The sequence below is a fragment of the Melospiza melodia genome, unplaced genomic scaffold (genome assembly GCF_035770615.1).
Source record: "Melospiza melodia melodia isolate bMelMel2 unplaced genomic scaffold, bMelMel2.pri scaffold_28, whole genome shotgun sequence".
In the NCBI taxonomy this organism is placed as follows: Eukaryota; Metazoa; Chordata; class Aves; order Passeriformes; family Passerellidae; genus Melospiza; species Melospiza melodia.
Window position 1 is genome coordinate 8,649,652 of NW_026948600.1, and position 18,040 is coordinate 8,667,691.

The window sequence follows — 18,040 nt, forward strand, 5'->3', positions numbered from 1 at the left end:
TAGAGGTTTCCCTTCTACTTTGGTTAGGATGTAACCTAACCTGGCTTTTGTATGTCTTCCTGCTCATTCTTGGTGGCTGAGTTACTGATTTTGAAAGGGAAAGAGCATTAGGATGCCAGTTGTTTGGTAAAGCTCCTGTAAAGGCTTTCAGCTAAAAAGGGGGTGTCTGTAGCCACAGGGGCAGCATTTGCAGGGGAACCTGCAGGGCTTCCATTCCCTCCACAGGAGAGTCTGTGGCAGCAGAGTCTGTCATTTCCTCAGGTTGCTGGGACAAGCAAGACACCTTTGAAATTGTAGACTGGCAGAGCTTCTTGGAATGCCTTCTTAAAACTCTGCAGTTGTTCCCAGAATTCAGAGAAAGTTTATTTCTTTTTAACTTTTGTCATGAAAGGATTTGACTGTCTAACTTAATAACCTTTTACTGAGTGCTAAAATAGTTATTCCCTTTGAAAGGAAGTTCAAACTCTAAAGCAGTGAGTGTCTGCTTCTGAACCCTAGAGGTGCTGCTGTGCTCTTCCACAATAGAACTGCCACAGCTCAGGGCAATTTTGGGAAGCTTTTCTGGGCAACTGTTTCCTGCAAGTTAATCAGAATTAGTGCGTGTAACTGACCGTAAAAAAAAAAAAAAAAAAAAAAAAGAGTACCTGAAGGAGAGGATTTTAGAAGCTGTTTTATGTGTTTGGTAGAACAGGAGCACTGAGTTTTAAAGAACAATTTGCATTTTCTTGGTCATATTTGTATTCATTTACTGGCAAAACAGGCTGAAGTGTAGGCACAACCATGAATATTGTCCTCATCCCTTGATGGATGTGTGAATGAAATGTGTCTGCTGGAGGGATGTTGTGAAACGGGAAATCGTCTCTGTTTGGGTTGACTTGTTCTGTGAGATTCAGCAGCCCCAGGCAGTTTTCTGACAGCATCTGGTTCATTTTCCCTTCCCACTACAGGTCACCTGAAGCATGTATTCAGCAGTGCTGAAGATCCTGAGGTGAGTGAGAAAGGAACATTTCATGTTCCTGGTGTTTAAGAATTGTGGAGCAAGCTGAGAGCTTGGCCAGAGCTTGGCAAGTAGAGAGCCAGCTAGGAAGGCTGAAAGAAAATCCATTTTCATGCCTGAAGAAAAATAACCAAGTGCAAAATGGATATTTAAATTTCTATATCAGAGTTTTGAAAAACTACAAACCTAGTGTTGCAGAGAGAACCTTGCTTGCTGACGACAGATAGGGTGGAATGTTTACTTAGGAGCAATTTCCTGTACAGTTGAATTAGACCATTTTAATTTAGTCAGAGTCCCTTAGAATTCTATTCCTATCAAACTTTATGATATCTACTTAGAAGATGTGGTTATAGAACAGGAAGGCCATCTTGCAATGGTGCCTGCAGTATCTGAAGTGCAATGGGCACCTTTGTGGCTGGGGAGCTGCGTGGGCCCAAAGGACGCAGGGCTGGCGGCCGTGAGCAGCTGAAGATGAGGCAGCGTGGGGCCAGGGGGCCCAGAAGGCCAAGGGCACGGTGGCTGTGCCAGCAGCAGTGGGGCAGCAGGAGCAGGGCAGGGAGCGTGGCCTGTGCTGGGCAGCGCTGCGGCCACAGCTGGAGTGCTGTGTGCAGCTGTGGGCCCTGGGAAGCAGAAAGTCATGGAGGGGCTGCAGCGTGGGCACAGAGGGACAGGGGAGCTGGGCAAGGGGTGCAGCACAAGGCCAGGGAGGAGGGGCTGAGGGAGCGTTAGCCTGGACAATGGGGGCTCATGAGGGACCTTCAGGCAGACTGCCATTGATCCCTGCCTTGGATCCATAGAGCCAATGCTCAGCACAAGGGCTGTTTCCCTGCCAAACATCCCTTCACTGCATCCAAGTGCTTTAGACACTGGAGTGGGTAACACTTTCATATTTTGTTTGTTTATTTGTTTGTTTGTTTGCTAGAAGGAGAAGCCTTGTGTAATTTCTCCTTCTCCAGGGAGCTTTTTCTGCCCTTTTCCAGCACTGGCAGAAACACATCACTTTCAGGTTAACAGCCCCCAGGGAATCAGTGTGTGTTGTGTTTGGGAATTGAGCAGGAAATCAATGCCCTTGCATTCCAGCTGGTGTTCAGAGATTAGAGGAGCTGGGAGGGGCTGGGCTGCATTTCTGATTCCAGCCACTTTAGCACCATCCTGGGGAAAGCAGAAAGGCCAAGGCCTGAGCCCAGCCTGGGCCAGCAGGGCCTGTCCCTCACGAGTGGCTTGGGGCTGTTTGTGGGGCAGGGGGATGTGAGGGGCAGCAAGGACGAATGTCATAATACTGTGTGACACTGCAGATCCTTATGGAACCAAGGGGCCAGTGGGACACTGTGGGAAGTTGTGGAACCAAGGGGATCATTGTGGCACTGTTGGGGCCCGTGGAACCAAGGGGCCAGTGTGACACTGTGAGGCCTATTGGGAACAAGAGAACACTGTGAGCCTACAAGGCTGGAACACCCCAGAACACTGAAATGCTGGGGGTAACCAAAGGTTCCTTGACTTGTGTTTGGTGCACAGGAGAAACACCAACCCGACATTGTCAACATGGGCAGATGCAAAGAATATTCTTGGTAGGAAGGGACCCACAAGAATCATCAAGTCCACCTCTTTAGTGAATGGCCCACACAGGGATTGAACCCACAGCCTCGGTGATACCAGCACCATGCAAAAACCAGCTGAGCTAAGATGTCCAAATGACACAAAATTTTACTGGCAAAATATCGACAGTCAAGGAACTTGGGCAAAGGGTTTATTACAACATCCACTTCAACATAAAACTCTTATCAAAGCATTAACTTCATTAACTTAGCCCATTTAACCTAAAGACCTTCAACCCTTAAGATGTTTAGTTACCCAAAATGTTCCAGGTAAGTAGGATTAGAAGGAGAACAAATAGAGAACATCAGAAAGACAGAAGATCCATAGAAAGACACACACATAGGTACCAACTACTCAGATTCCAGCTACACCAACAGAGGAACCCCAGGAGAAACTGGGATGCAGGCCAGGGGCTGGCCTCGTGCTCTGGCTTTTAACCCCACGGACCTTCATGGGCCTGCCCCTGGGGTGGGACTGCCAGTTGCTTGTCCAATCAGATTAAGGGTAGGCACCAGCTGGTATTGTGTGATTGATTGACAGCTCAGCCAATCAAAGTGGGGTTGGCACAGCATCTGCTATGTGACTGACAGCTCTGCCAGGTCAGGGCTGTGGGTGGGGTTCTGCCCCACCACAAACCAAGGCCTGACCCGGCCCTGGCCCCACATAGGTGTTCCGAGCATCCGAAGGTGTTTCGGAACATTGATCTCATCTAGCCTCTGACAGCGACCACGGTGGCACTATGGAACCTCCTGGAACCATGGGTCAGTTGTGACAATGCAGGTCAAAGGACACTACATAACCTCAAAGAATCAAGGGTACTGTTGTGCAACTCAGGGGCCCTATAGAAGGAAGGGTCAATAATGAAATTCTGGGACCAATATATAAAAGGAACCATTGTGACGCAGCAGGGCTACATGGAGACAATGGACCCTTGTGACTCTGTAGGGGCTCATGAAACAAAGAAGCCATTGTGACATTGTGAGAGCTCATGGAATAATGAGACCATTGTGGCAGTATGGGGCTCCATGAAATCAAAGGAACATGGAACAAGTCTGCCTGGTTTGGCCTCCTGGAGGCTGTCTGACAGGTCCCACTGAATTTGACATGTCAAGGGCCACTTCCCATCTGACTGCGAAGCACTTGGGCTCTGTGCTTTCCTTCCTGTGGGAAAGAACTGCCTTTCTTGTCTAGGCGCCTTCACCAAAATTGGGATTCCATGTCTAAAATTCTCTATATCCAAGGGTTACTCCCAGACAAAATCTGCCCATACAGTCAAGCCTGGCTAGACTTGGCCTCTGGTGACTGCCTCTCATCTGCCCCTGCACCACTGGGGCTCACTTTTTTCCTTTCTATAGAGATTGTTGTGACACTATGGAGGATTGTGGAACCAATGGGCAATGGTGACACTGCAGGCCCTTGTGGACCCTGTTCCACTGTAGGAACTTGTGGAACCAAGGGGAACATTTTGATCCTGCAGGGTACCATGGACCAGGGGGCCACTGTGACACTGTGGGGCCTTGTGGAACCAAGGGCATAATTGTGGCTCTGTTGAGCTGCATGGTCCCAAGGGGCCAGTGTGAAGCCATGAGGCTTCGTGGAACCAAAAGACAATTGTAGCATTTTAGGGCCTCATGGAGTCAAAGAGCCATTGTGATCCTGCGAGGCACCACGGATCCATGGAGACCATTGCAAGGCATTGCAAGGCCCCATGGAATCATGGAGACCATCGTGACCCTGCAGGACCTCATGGAAGGAAGGGGCCATTGATACACTTTGGGAACTTGTGGAACCAAGGGAATCAATGTTGCACTACTGGGCCCCAAAGGAACCAAGGGGCCATTGGACACAGCGAGGCTTCATGGAACCAACAGACCATTAAGATACTGGGGGGCCTTGTGGAACAATGGAGACGATTAAGATGCTTTAGAACTTGTGCAATAAAGGGGCCATAATGACACCTGAGGGCATCATGGAAGCAAGAGAACCACTGTGGCACGGCAAGGGCTCATGGAAGCAAGGAGCCAATGTGACACTGCAGAGCCCTGTGGAACCAAGGCAACATGAAATAGGTGTGGCTGCCTTGGCCTCCCAGGGGTCATCTGGCAGGCCTGGCTGACCTTGGAATTTGGAAAGACACTCCCATCTGCCCCTGAAAAACCAGGCTCTGGGCTCTTCTGTTTATGGAAAAGAACTGTCCATCTTTTCCAGGCATCTATGGCCAAAATTTGCATTCCACTTCCAAAGTTTTGTGAATTTAAGGATTGCTCCCAGACAAAAGTTGCCAGGACAGACAAGTCTGGCTTATCTTTGACTCCTGAGTGACAGAACTCACCTGTTTTCCAAACACTGTAAAGGGCTTTGTGCTGTTCTTTGTATGGAAAAAATCATCCTTTTCCAGGGACAAATGTCTGAATTTAGGACTCTGCATTCATAATTTCAAATATCCAAGGGTTGCTCCAAGCAAACCTGGCAGGACAGACGGGTCAGGCTTGCCTTGGCCTCTGGTGGTTGCTGTTCATCGGCTCCTGAAACATGGACCTCCGTGGTTTCCTTCCTATGGAGATCAATGTGACACTTGGGAGACTTGTGAAATGAAGGGGCCATTGCGACACTGCAGAGCCTCATGGAACCCAGGACATCTTTGTGGCTCTGTTGGGCCACACGGTCCCAAGGGACCAGAGCAAAGCAGTGGTGCGGGAGTTGGCCCAGATGTAACTCAGAGTCAATCAGATTTTACCCAGGAAGAATTGGATGTGAGTTTCAAGCCCTAGGAATCATTTGTTGAACTTAGGCTGAGCTTGAGAGTTCCCCCATAAGCCTTTAGTGTTGTTATGCTAAGTTGTCCAAGTTCTCCTCCCCTACTGGTTACTTGTTTGTCCTATATGGTTATTGTTCTAGAGTGTTCTACCCTCAAGTGTATATATTATTTCTTCGCTTTTATCTCAGGTCTTTGAATCCCAAACCTTGTACTGTGCTCGACTTCTCCATGTTAATTGTTTTTTCCCTGTTACTAAAGTTCTTTTTGGGCAAACTCATTGATCCTGCTTGTAGGATCATTGGGGGCTAGGACGGTTGGGATGGACAGAGACAAGAGATATCTGAAGCCAGTTCTTGGAACTTGTGGTTTATTGCAAAGGGTGTGGGTGCAGGGGCCTTGTTTGAAGCTGCCAGCCACAGCTCGGAGCAGGCCCAAAAGAGGAGATGGAAAGAGACGCCCAAAATGGATGCCCAAAAGAGGAGGGGAGTTCCCATTACTATACAATAAATCTTCTTCTGTGCTGTATATTCTAATTTTCACTAACCAATATAGTACAAGATACAAATCTTATAGCATTTACATACAGCCTATAAGAATCATTACATTACTGTACTGTGTTATATTTTAAGCCCTGAAAAACTACTCTTTGGACCCCTTCTGAAAAGCTAGTACAGTCTTCTCTGATCCTTGGACCTGTCTGCAAGCAGAGGGTATTTTTTCATCAAAAGGGGATTACCTTCAGCCAGTCATACCATTGTTTTCCAGTTGTTCAGTAACTAAGGCTTGGTATCTCAAAGCTTGCTTTCATTTCAATCTCACTTATAGCTTCCATATTCTCAAAATGTATTGCCAGGCAATAATATTTATAAGGCTTTCCTGTTTCATCTTCCTCAGCATCTGATCCTTTTAATTTTAACCACGCTTGACCTGAAGTTGGGGAACCAGAAAGGTTTGCTACAGCCACCCTCATTGTGACATTTGGCACCTGAACAAGGACCCTGACTTTGAATCATGTCAGCTGGGGTTAGCTGATTGATAGGCCAGCGCTCCCTGGGATTTTGGGTTCTGACGGGCTAGCAGATTCATTATCATTTTGAGGGACCTTTGCTAGGATTCACAGGGAACAACAACAGTTTCACCTGCCTAGGATTGCAGGTGGGTTTAGGGTAATGCAGGACAATTATTGCCCATTTTGCTACTGTGTTTTTACAATATGCATCCACATCCCTTAACTGATTTGGGGTGTTCCAGTGGCTGTTCCACCTAAGGTGGAGAAAGTGAAAAATGGGCAGACGGATCTCCAAAGTAGATCCACAAAGTAGAAAGGTGTGTATACGAATGTTTTAAGTTAATTCTCAATGATCATGACAAAATATCTGCAAAGAAAAAATTAAAATCAATTGTGAGGTGGATGATCAAAAATTTTCCAGATGCCCCTGAGCCTGACTGTCCTCCCTCCATCTTTGCTCCTCCACTTCCTGCTACCATAACCTTCTCTTCCACCCTGAATGAACCTCCAGACTCCACCTCCATGACTGCAGGTCAGGCCTCCACTTTCAATCATTCCACCTTCCACCTTCACGCTGGGCCATGCTTCCAGAAGGCCAGCCTGGAAATACGCATTCCTAAATCCAGGCCCCTCCTCCCCAATACCTGACAAAATTGCAGTGCCCTTTGCCTCCCCCTCTGGCAACAATATAACCCCACAGGTCAAAGATACTAAGCACAACGGTCACACGATTTCTAATCCAAATGTTTCTCCTCCAAGTTATTCTTCCTCCCCAAACGACAGTTTGGACTCCCCAGAGCCACCTCACCCCTCAATCCCAGAAGATCCCTAGGAAAGGAACGAGACTGGCAAATCGTCTCGAAATTCCTCAGTGTCCCTGTATGTTATGAAAGAAGGGGGAAGAATCCCAGGAATCAGCCATTGGTTTACAACGAAATAAAGGATGTGTGTAGGGCAGCTAAAGACCATAGGAGGGACTAACCTTATTTTAATGGCCTAATGAGGGCTAGGTTTACAGCATGTATCTTAGCCCGCTAAGATTTAAAATATATTATGACCATGTTGTTGTCACCTACAGAATACAGCCTGTTGGAAGGGGGATGGAAGTGTTTACTAAATAGATTAATAGCAATGACTATGTTAATAATGAGGCAAGGGCGGAATTGACAATCAAACATCCTGGAGAAGGACAACAGCTGGAGAAGGACAACACCTACTACCAGATGATCAAGCAGCAGGTATCCCCAGAGAAGTATTGAATGATATCAAAGAGATGGTTTTGAAAGCTTTAATCCAGGTTTGGATGGTAGCACCCCCAATTTGGACTACCCTGGGTGCCTGCAGCTAAAGCTTTAGGACAATTAGTCCAACTTGGATGCCTGTTAAGTAAGCAAACCAATGCTACCTCCCTCACATTGAGTGGCGTGCTCTCAGAGAAATAGACCATCAAACATGCCACCTTGCAAAAGAGCGATAAAGTTTTTATTCTGGGCACATGGGCATGGCTGTGTAGACTCTGAGGGCACGTGTTGCATGAACCTCTCCAGCCACAGCGAGTCAATCCACAAGAGCATTCAGGTACTGAAGGAAGGGTTCAAGAAGTTTCAAGTCAGAAACAAAGACTGGTTCAATAAACTCTTCCAGTCGAAGGGACTAAAGGGTTGGATGATGTCTAGCTAAAACAGGACTATTCATTCTCTTAGTGGTTGTTGTTGTATTGTTAATTTTCCCATGATTGTTTGAATGCTTTTAGAAAATCTTACAAAATTCTTTCAGTTCATCTTCGTTGTAAAACAGAAAGGGGAAAGATACCCAACACAGATTCCTCATGGACTTCTTGGAGGAGAGAATTGGAGGCAATGAGGGCACAAAATCCTCTAAGAAACTAAGTGGGAGAAGGAAAATCCTTAAAAGTATGTAAAAGTATTCTTAAATCCATACAGTACCTTAAAAACCTTGAGTATCTCAAGGCATTAATGAGCCCCACTGAGTGTCAGTACAAAGCTCTCAAGAGACTCATTAAAGCAGAAAATTGGGGCCATGATTGCACAAACCTCTCCCAGAGTCTGTATCAAAAGGGAAACACCAAGTACCTTAAAATAACTGAAGTACTCTCAAGCATTATAGAGTCCAACTGAGTGTTGTTACTGACAAAGCCACTCCAGGGAATAATTAAAGCAGATAAAAATTGGAGGCCATGATTGCACAAACCTCTCAGAGACTCCAAGGCAAAAACCAAACCCAAAGTCCTTTGAAAAACCTGCAGTCCCTACAGAGAGCATTAAGGAGCCCCCAGGGCCAGTCCTGAGCAAGGCTCCCCAGGGACTCCTTCCAGCAGATCCTTGAGGCCACTGGGATGTCGGCTAGGGGCGGATGCTGAGGGCAGGACAAGGGGCTGACCGTGCCCAGCCTGCCTGGGGCTGTGCCAGGAGGCCCCAGGGCCTCAGGACAAGGTGTCTCCTCACAGCCCTTGGTGGCACAGACCCTGCTGCTGTGCCCCAGGGCACCAAGGCTTGGCTTCTCTTTGTCCCCACCTGTCATCACTGCCTCCAATTCTCTGCTCTGCCTGGGGACACTTTCTCAGTTGTGTCCCTCAGTGGGACCCATTAAAAGTCCAAGAAACTTTGGAGTTGGATTCTGACTTGGAGTTCTGGAGAAGTTTCTTCAGCTCCCTCTCAGGGAATGATGTTCAGGGCCTGAGCACAAAGCCCCAGAGGCTCATTAATGTCCTTGTGTTGTGTCGTGCTGCTGAGCTGGGCTGGGCTGCTGGCACAGAGTCAGCTCCTGGTAACCAAGAAGAGCTTCAAAAGCACATTTGTCTTGATGAGCAGCTCTTCTGCCAGCCCAGCAGGGCTGGGGCACTGCCTGCAGCTGGGGCACAGCACACAGGCACAGAGAGCTTCAATCAGTCAGGGCTGGGAAGGTGCTGAGAAGTGCCTGGGGCAGAATCACTGCTAGCCCTTGGCACAGGAACCTCTGGCTGCAGGACAATGCAGCTGCAGTTCCTGGAGCCATCTCCTAAAGCTGGAACATCCCACTGCCTACAGACTCTGTGAGTACAACTCTGAGTATTTGTGGTGCAGGGGAGGTGAAATGCTTATTAAGGTCTGGCATGCTCAGGGTTTCTGATCAGTCATAGAATATTTCCAAGACAAGGATTTTTTAAAAACTGGGTAAATTTCCAAAGACTCTTTATTCAGTTTCCTACTCTTGTACAGTGGCAGGGAGGGGGAGATAAATTTTTAAAGCTGATTATGAATTATTTATTATTAATTTTGACAAGAGCCTGAGACATCCAAATTGTACCTTTTAGTGATCAGTAGTAGATCCCTAATGTGCTTTCAGCCACTCTGCCCATGTACAACACCAGCATCACCTTTGCTGGAGCCATCAGGCTCAGTCTGAGCTGTCCTTTCTCCACGCTGCAAACAGAACATGCCCCCAGCCAGTGCCCTGCAAACAGGCAGGGTTCTGTAGGGCCAAGGAGAGTGCCCAGAGTTTTGGGGTCTATAAGTGCTGGGCATGGAGAGATCAGGCACAGGGAAACACCTGCAGAAGGGAAATCTCCAGGAATCAGAGAGAAGATTGGGCAATGAGAGAAAACAAAATCCAGCAATGCGGTGGCAGGGAGAGTTTAGAGATGTCCTCAGGATCCCTTCCAGTGCAGCCCCTCCCTCTGAACAAGCCCCCTCCCTCCTGTGCCCCAGCTCAGCCTCTGCCCTTAGGGCTGGGCCTCCAAGGCGTGCAGCCCCTCCTGTGCAGGCAGAGCTGCAGCAGAGCCGTGGGGCAGCTCTGCAGCCTCGGGCCCAGCTCCCTCTACAGAGCGCAGGGCTGGGAGCAGCTGCCCGGCCCTGGGGGCTCTGGCAGGGGGCACAGCTGGCTCAGGGTGACGCTGTCCCCAGTGCCCGGCTCTGGGCAATGCTGTCAGTGCAGCCAGGGAAGGAGCTGCATCTCCCTTAATCCAATGCCATCATTAGGACACGGGGAAGTCTCTCTGAGATTTCCTTCCTAGCTTTGAGCTTCCCTCCAGGTAGCAAGCCTGTCCTGTAACATCTCCGTGTTATCTGAAAGCCCCAGGGTGAGATAGAATTTCTATGATGAGAAAATCCTGTTTAGTTGATGAAATGAGCTCTGTGTGTCCTTGGCTACAAATGTGGGGCTGAGACTTTGAGAAGGGGATGGACATTTTGTTGACTGTGGGGGATCCATTTGCTCTCAACTGTGTTGGGATGGTTTTTAAAGGAAAAGTGGGAAGGTGATCATCCTCTGTCTGAGATTTGTGAAAACTCAGGGAATCCTGGAACAGGACAGGAAGACAGACCACCTCCCCTCACTCTCCACTCACCGTGCATCAGAGAACTCACTCTGTTCTCCCTGAAAGCAGCAGAAATTATGAGAGTTTCTGGCATCCAAAAATAGCCAGAAGGAGAGGGGGAAGAGGAGTTTTAAAAACTCTAGGATATTTAAACAGACTTCACCATTCCTACACTCTGGCACTGGGGGTGCAGATGCTGACAGGGCCTTCTGTCTTAACAGGGTTTCAAAGTCGAAAACGAGGACAGAACCCTATCCTCCTCCCACATCTGCATAGCAAGGCTGAATTATAAAAACCCCTGTGTGTAGCTGCCCTGAACCTGACGTCCCTCTAAGTCAGCATCAGCCAGGGCTCCCCATTTAGAGCTAAAGGAAAATCTGATAGAAAATTAAAGGGTTTCAGATGGTTACAAGAGAAGGGTCTGTTGGAAAAGTCTTTAATTTTGCTGGAAGAATATTGTCCTAAAGTGTCACTGACTTTTCTCCATGAACGTCTCCCCAAGGCCTGAGAGAGCAAATGTCCAACAGGAGCTCCATCAGCCATTTCGTCGTGCGGGCATTGGCAGACACGTGGCAGCTGCAGCTCCTGCACTTCTGCATCTTGCTGGGCATCTCCCTGGCTGCCCTCCTGGGCAATGGCCTCATCATCAGCGCCGTCGCCTGCGGCCACCACCTGCACACGCCCATGTTCTTCTTCCTGCTCAACCTGGCCCTTAGTGACCTCCATCTGCACCACTGTCCCCAAAGCCATGCACAATTCCCTCTTGGACACCAGGACCATCTCCTACTCAGGATGTGCCACAGAGCTCTTTCTGTTTGTCATTTTCATCTCAGCAGAGTATTACCTCCTGACCATCATGTGCTATGACCGCTACGTGTCCATCTGCAAACCCCTGCACTACGGTGTAACGAATATCCCTGTTCACTAAACCCCAATATAGACAACCATGTGATTGAGAAATACATGGTCAACCATATGATTGTGATTGAGAAATCCATGGTCAACCATATGATTAAGAAATACATAACCACATAACCTAAAAAAAATATATCAGCTACTATTGCTTGCTATAAATTCAACCACGTATTGCGCAAATACTAACCATGCAAAAGGCTAAAGTTTTAGGAACTAAGAAGAGCTAGCCGAGAACCAGAAACCAGCCAAACACCACTCCATATAAGGAAGGCGAGAGCTCCAAGGTCAAGGGTGCAGGCCTGAGGAAGACTTTGAGCCTTCATCCAGCGACCACCAGAGGGTAGAAGAAGACCCCCTAGCAACAATTGGAGCATGCGCCAAGGGAAAAACACGTCTACAGAAATGGACTAGTATAAAAAGGAGACTTGTGAGATACTGGGTGCGGCAGTTGGTGGAGTTGGACTCCCCTGTCGCCCAGCGCTGCTTTGCTTATTACCTTTGCTTGCTACAATTAATAAATTCCAATTGAAAAACTTAACTCATTGGGGAGTTAAATTTATAACAATTTGGTGCCGTGACTTGGATGGTCATAGGTGAGGAGGCGACGGTGTTTGGGAAGGCGCCCCACCCCACCTTCGGGTGGCCCAACATCCGACCTTCCTACCTCATTTCCACCAACGAACCTAAAACTTTAGGTAATAAGCAAAGGGGGACCCTGTAAAGACTGTGCACAGAAGCCCGGGTGAAGACGCAGGACGCGTGAGTATAAAGGGTTCCGTCTGGTTGGGGTTGGGTTCCTGGAGTGCGAGCAAGTGGTGCATGAGAGGGTAACTGACAGTCGGATTCCCCAAGTGAGTGTGGACCCTCAGTAGTGCAGTTCCCTTTAGTGCGCAAGGACGAGGGCCACGAACAAGGGGAAGCGAGTGGTGATTTGTGTGAAAGGCACTCCAGAAGAATGGGACAGGGGAAAAGCGAGCCCCCTATTTCCATTAGGCTTCCTCTGGTGCCCAAAGATAGTCTGTTGGGGTTTATGTTAGAAAATTGGAGACATTTTCCGGGCACTAAGGAGAAGGATAAAGCTAAGATGATTCACTATTGTGTTGAAGTTTGGGGAGGAAAAGAAATTTCTAGAAGTGTATATTGGCCCATATTTGGATCCAGTGAGGACTGGGTCCTTCAGGATCTTGACACTTGGGTAATCAATAAAATTCCCTTTAGTCAAGAAGAAAGTGATTATGCAGCAATATGGGTCAAGCAACCAGGTACATTGGTGTTTAAACTGGCAGAATGAAAGAAACATGAGAAGAAGAGGGACTCTCCTGAGGAGGACCCCCTAATAGTTCCCCCTCCCTATGTACCTCCACCGCCACCTCCACCCCCTCAGGCTCCCCCACTCCCACTAGACCCGGACTCACAGCTTGGGCAGGCACTGCTGCAAATGCATTTTGTGGCACAGGCATGGGAAGATATTAGACGAAAGTTGGAGAAAATAGATAATTGGCAAGACGGAGGTCTGGATGAATTGCTGCGGGAGGCACAGCGCGTGTTCGTACAGAAAGAGGAAGTTGCAACCGTAAGGGAAACAAACAAGGAGTTAGGAAGGAATGAGTTTGGAAAGCGAAGACAGGGGAATGGTCGGGACACTGAGATGAAGGAGCCTGAAGCCTGCTTTTACTGCGGAAGGAAGGGACATTTCAAACGAGAGTGTAGGGTCAGGATCCGGGATGAGAAAACTTCTCAGGAGAATCAGAGAAGGCAGGAGCTTTGTTTAATGAAGAGGACCGAATTACACCCAGAAGAGGCCTTGATAATAAAGCTAAGAGTCGGTCCTCAGAGCGAAGAATTTGCATTTTTAGTGAATACAGGAGTTTCTCGATCGACAGTGGCAAAATTACCCCAGGGATGTAAGATAAGTAGTGAGCGAGTTTCAGTAATTGGGATTACGGGAGAGGCTTTCCCTGTTCCTGTAATAAACAGAGTGCAAATTGCAACAGATGACAAATTTGGAGTAAATGATTTATTGTTGATACCAGAGGCCAAGAATAATATGTTAGGCAGAGATCTAATAATAGCCTTAAATTTACAGATAAAACCCTGTGAAAGAAAACTTAAAATTCATTCTTTAACTGAAGAAGATAATCTAGAAATTAATGACACAGGTGGGCATTCAGGTGAAGTGGGAAAAGTTTAGGATAAAGGAGTCTGGTCCCCTTAGTCCCTCCTGGTCAGCACAGGCCTGTGAATTTTATATATTACTCTGTGCATTATTAATACTAAAAAGGCAAGAAGGGACTATTTATACAGACTCCAAATATGCTTTTAGTGTAGTACATATTTTTAGAAAAAATTGGAAGGGGATTTATAAATATTCAAAGGAAAGGGTTAATACATGGGAGATTGATAATTCAGATACTTGAAGCTTTAAAAGGCTCAAAGAAAATAGCAGTAGTTCATATAAAGGAACACCAGAGAGGGAGGGATATTAGAGTCAGAGAAATAATTTGGCTGATAAAGAAGCAAAAAGAGCGACCTTAATTGGCAGCTATAAGGAAATGAAGAGCAACATTTAAGGAGGGAAAGTGAGTTTTTCCCCATGGCAGGATTATGATGCCAAAAACCAGTGGCACATTAGATCTTAGATAACTTGCATAGACAGACACACTGGGAAACAAGAGCCTTTTGTGATCATTTTTTTAAATTTTATGGGTGCATAAGGATATTTGAAATTGGAAAACAAATTGTGTCTTACCTTTCAAAAGGTAAATAAGAAAGTGTTAAAGAGCCCTCCCTCTGGAGGACAAAAAAAAAAGCCTACAGGCTATTTGAAAAGATCCAGGTTGATTTTGTAGACTTGCTTAAAGTGGCTCAGTGGAATATTTGTTATTTATAATAGATCAACTAACTCAGTGAGTTGAAGCATTTCCAGCAGCTCGGGCTACAGTTTAAACGGTAGCTAAAATATTGTTGGAACACGAAATTCCAAGAATGTGAAAATATGGTGGGATTTAAGTAGATTTATATTAACCCTGATTTATTAAGAATGAATTAGGCATCCTGGAGTGGCTGCGGACCACAATTCCCTTGAGCTCAGAGGCAGGGGAACACCGGTGGAAAAAGAATAAAAGACTTTCTGAATCGGTGGGAACAGCCTAAAAAGGATCGAAGATCTCCTCCAAGATCACCCACCAGCAACATTATTAGAATTGATTACAGAACTGCAATTCCAGAAACTGAGATTGATAACAGCTGTTGCTAAAAGAGATCAGAGACAAGTAAAATGCTGGGAGTGAAGTAAACATGGTTTAGGGTGTCATCCACGGATATGTATTGTTTGCACACTTTGCTTTAACTTATGGTGGAAAGTAAGAGGGAAGAGAAGGAGAGACAATTGATTTGCTTGTTTTGCTACGGTTATGTATTTAGCCAGCTAACTATAGAACTCATTGCTATTGATTTCTTTGAAATACCTTTGAGACTGGGAGATGGGACTCTTCCAGCAGCAATTGGATTAATAGAGAACTTAGATCAATTGGTTCTTGCTGTATTGGCTATAGCACAAATAAGAGAACGAGCAGCTCATAATATTATAGACCAGTGTCTCATAATTGATAGTTGTTGTGGAGAAGAAGTCTATATATCACATCATAGGCATGTTTTTGGGGCATATTGGCCCCAGAATTGGAGGCAGAGACTTAATGCACTCCCCGCCCTTGAAGAAAATTAAAAAAAAAAAAATTAATTAAATCTTATTGTGGTTGGCATATCTCTGAAATTTTGGAAAATATAAATTTATAGTGTTCCGGCCTAACCTTTTCCCTGTTCTTTTCATTTTAATTATTTCTTCTTAACTAGCCAGAACCAAGAAATGAAATATAAAAGGGGACAAGCAAACCCTGTGGGGCTATGGGTACCAAGGAAACGAAAAGCACCAGTGACTAGATTCTGAGATATTACCTTTGCTACCAAGAAGACTGGCATCTTGGCCCTTGGTTGCAACCCAAGGGGCTTTGAGAAAGGTAGAAAGGTAGATTTCCTGAGGATTATTTTCACTGTGATCATTATGGTACCCTGGACGGTTGGCCAAAGCCAGAGAGCCACACTGGACAGAGTTTCGGCAATGAAAAAGCAAACAAGGCAAAAACCAAGTCCCAGCAATTTCAACATTTGTGATTATTGCAATCAACCTGTGTGGATTAAGGACAAGATGAAATCTGTGTTTGTGATACACATATATGTTAGTTCTGCTTGCTACAATCACAGCAGTTTTATAGATGTTTGTATTAAGGAAAGAAAGATGTATTGGGTAAGGAAAATTTTGAGATATAATAGACAAGCTCCTTATCCCCATGGTGATCAAATTTGCCCTCAATATGGAAGATTCTTTTGTTTTGAAAGAGATGATAATGGAAAGGATCCAAGTACAGGCATGGGAAACCAGGCACTAAAAGAAAAATGGAAAGAGAAAATAAAAGAAGAAAAAGAAACAAAGGGGAATAGAGGACAAAACAGGAGAAAAGAGTCAACAGAATTGGCTGAACTGTATAAACAACTAAAACAGCACTACAAAGATTGGGATTTGCCAGCCTCAAATAAGAATCTGTTTGTGGGATTGATACAAGAGATTGCTGCAGAATTGGGATTATCCAAATGTTGGATTTGTAAGGGTCTAAAAATGGCTGAAAGATGGCTGTGGAAAAACTGAGAACTTAGCTCCAGAGCAATTTTTAAAGTAGAATTGCACCCAAATTTCTGGAACATTAAAGAGACCTGAAGGATGGATTTTAAGTCATCAAGTAATTAGAATCATTTGTGTAACTCGAGAAAGAAGGAAATTTAATAAAGTAGTGGGGCATACTCTTTGTAAATGCACATTAGTAGTCAATATGGATGATTGTTCAAAAGTTTGGTGACCTGAAACCCCTATAAGATATTGAGGGCCAATAAAAAAAAAAATAACTGTGAATGGGATGAACAGATTAATTTATGCTGGTACAGAAGTCCTGAGCTAACCCCTACCAATCCATCAACAGCCTGAGGTCATATTGAGAACAACTGGAGAAAACTGATAAGAAATGGAAAGCCTCAGATGAGATATTGGATTTGGGGGGAATGAGTATACAGTGAGTTACCTCAAAAATGGGAAGGAACCTGTACATTTAGAGTAATACAACTCTCCTTCTTTGCTCTACCGAGGTCTAGGAGCAATGTGTTAAGAACTCCTCTGTATGAAACCCTGCAGCAGAGTAAAAGGGATTTGAATTTCGACTTTCCAACAGCAGGAGGGAACCAAAAAGGATGGGAGGACGAGTGGCCTGCAGAACAAATTATAGCATATTATGAACAAGCAACATGGGCTCAGGATGGGTCATGGGGATATAGGACCCCAGTTTACCCGTTGAATCGATTAATAAGGCTCCAAGCAGCAGTAGAGCTAGTGTCAAATCACACCTCCAGTGCTTTAAAAATGTTAGCCAGGCAACATACACAAATGCGGGCATTTGTGTGCCAAAATAGGATTGCCCTAGACTATTTGTTAGCAGAAGAAGGGGGAGTTGGTGAGAGATTTAATGAATCTGAGTGCTGTGTAGAAATTGATGATTATGGGGAAGCTATCACAGAACTTGCAGAAGAAATTAAAAGAGTAGCTCATGTGCCAGTACAAAAGTGGAATTCAATCTTTAAAGCAGATTGGTGGGATAACCTCTTTAGAAGCGTTTGGAAGAAAAAGTTAGAGTTCATGTTGTTATGCTCAATTCTGAGACTTCTCTTTCTGCCTTGTATGATTTTGCGTTTTATTAAGCTATTTCACTCAGTGATTCAGGGGATGCAGATTACAACAATGTCTCTAGATTCAGAATCAGCAGAAAAAGGAAAACCAAGATCTATAATAGTATTAAAAGCTAAATCGACCCCTGTTAAAGAACAAAGACCTAAAAAGATTGAAATAGACCAAGAAATGCTAACTAAACTTGAAAGAGAGTGTGAAAGACTAGAGGCAGTAATAGAAATGCTAGAAAAGTTTGAAGCTGAAAAGAGACAACAAGAAAATCAAAATTCTGAAAAAATATAAAAGATGTCAGAGCATAGCTTTTTATTAAAGTATGAATCATAATGATCAAGAAGAGAAATGGGGGATTTGTGATAAATAGGTATGATTCATGCTGATAAAAATTGAAACAGTAATCAATATTGATAGATTAATTAATATTTGGGAATAATAAAAAGTTAGAAGTTGTAATGAAAAAGAAGAGAGGGAGAGGAGGGGCTCCACCCCCTCCTCCCGGCAGATGTTTTCAAGGATCACAGGAAAGAAGCCAAAGATGTCATTGCTAAAAATGAGCAAAAACCTGGTTGGGTCCCAGAAAATGCTAATTATAAGTGATTTAATGCCTTGATATGTAGATATAGCGATATGTTAGTCTTGGCTTACATTGTACTGACTTGGTGTGC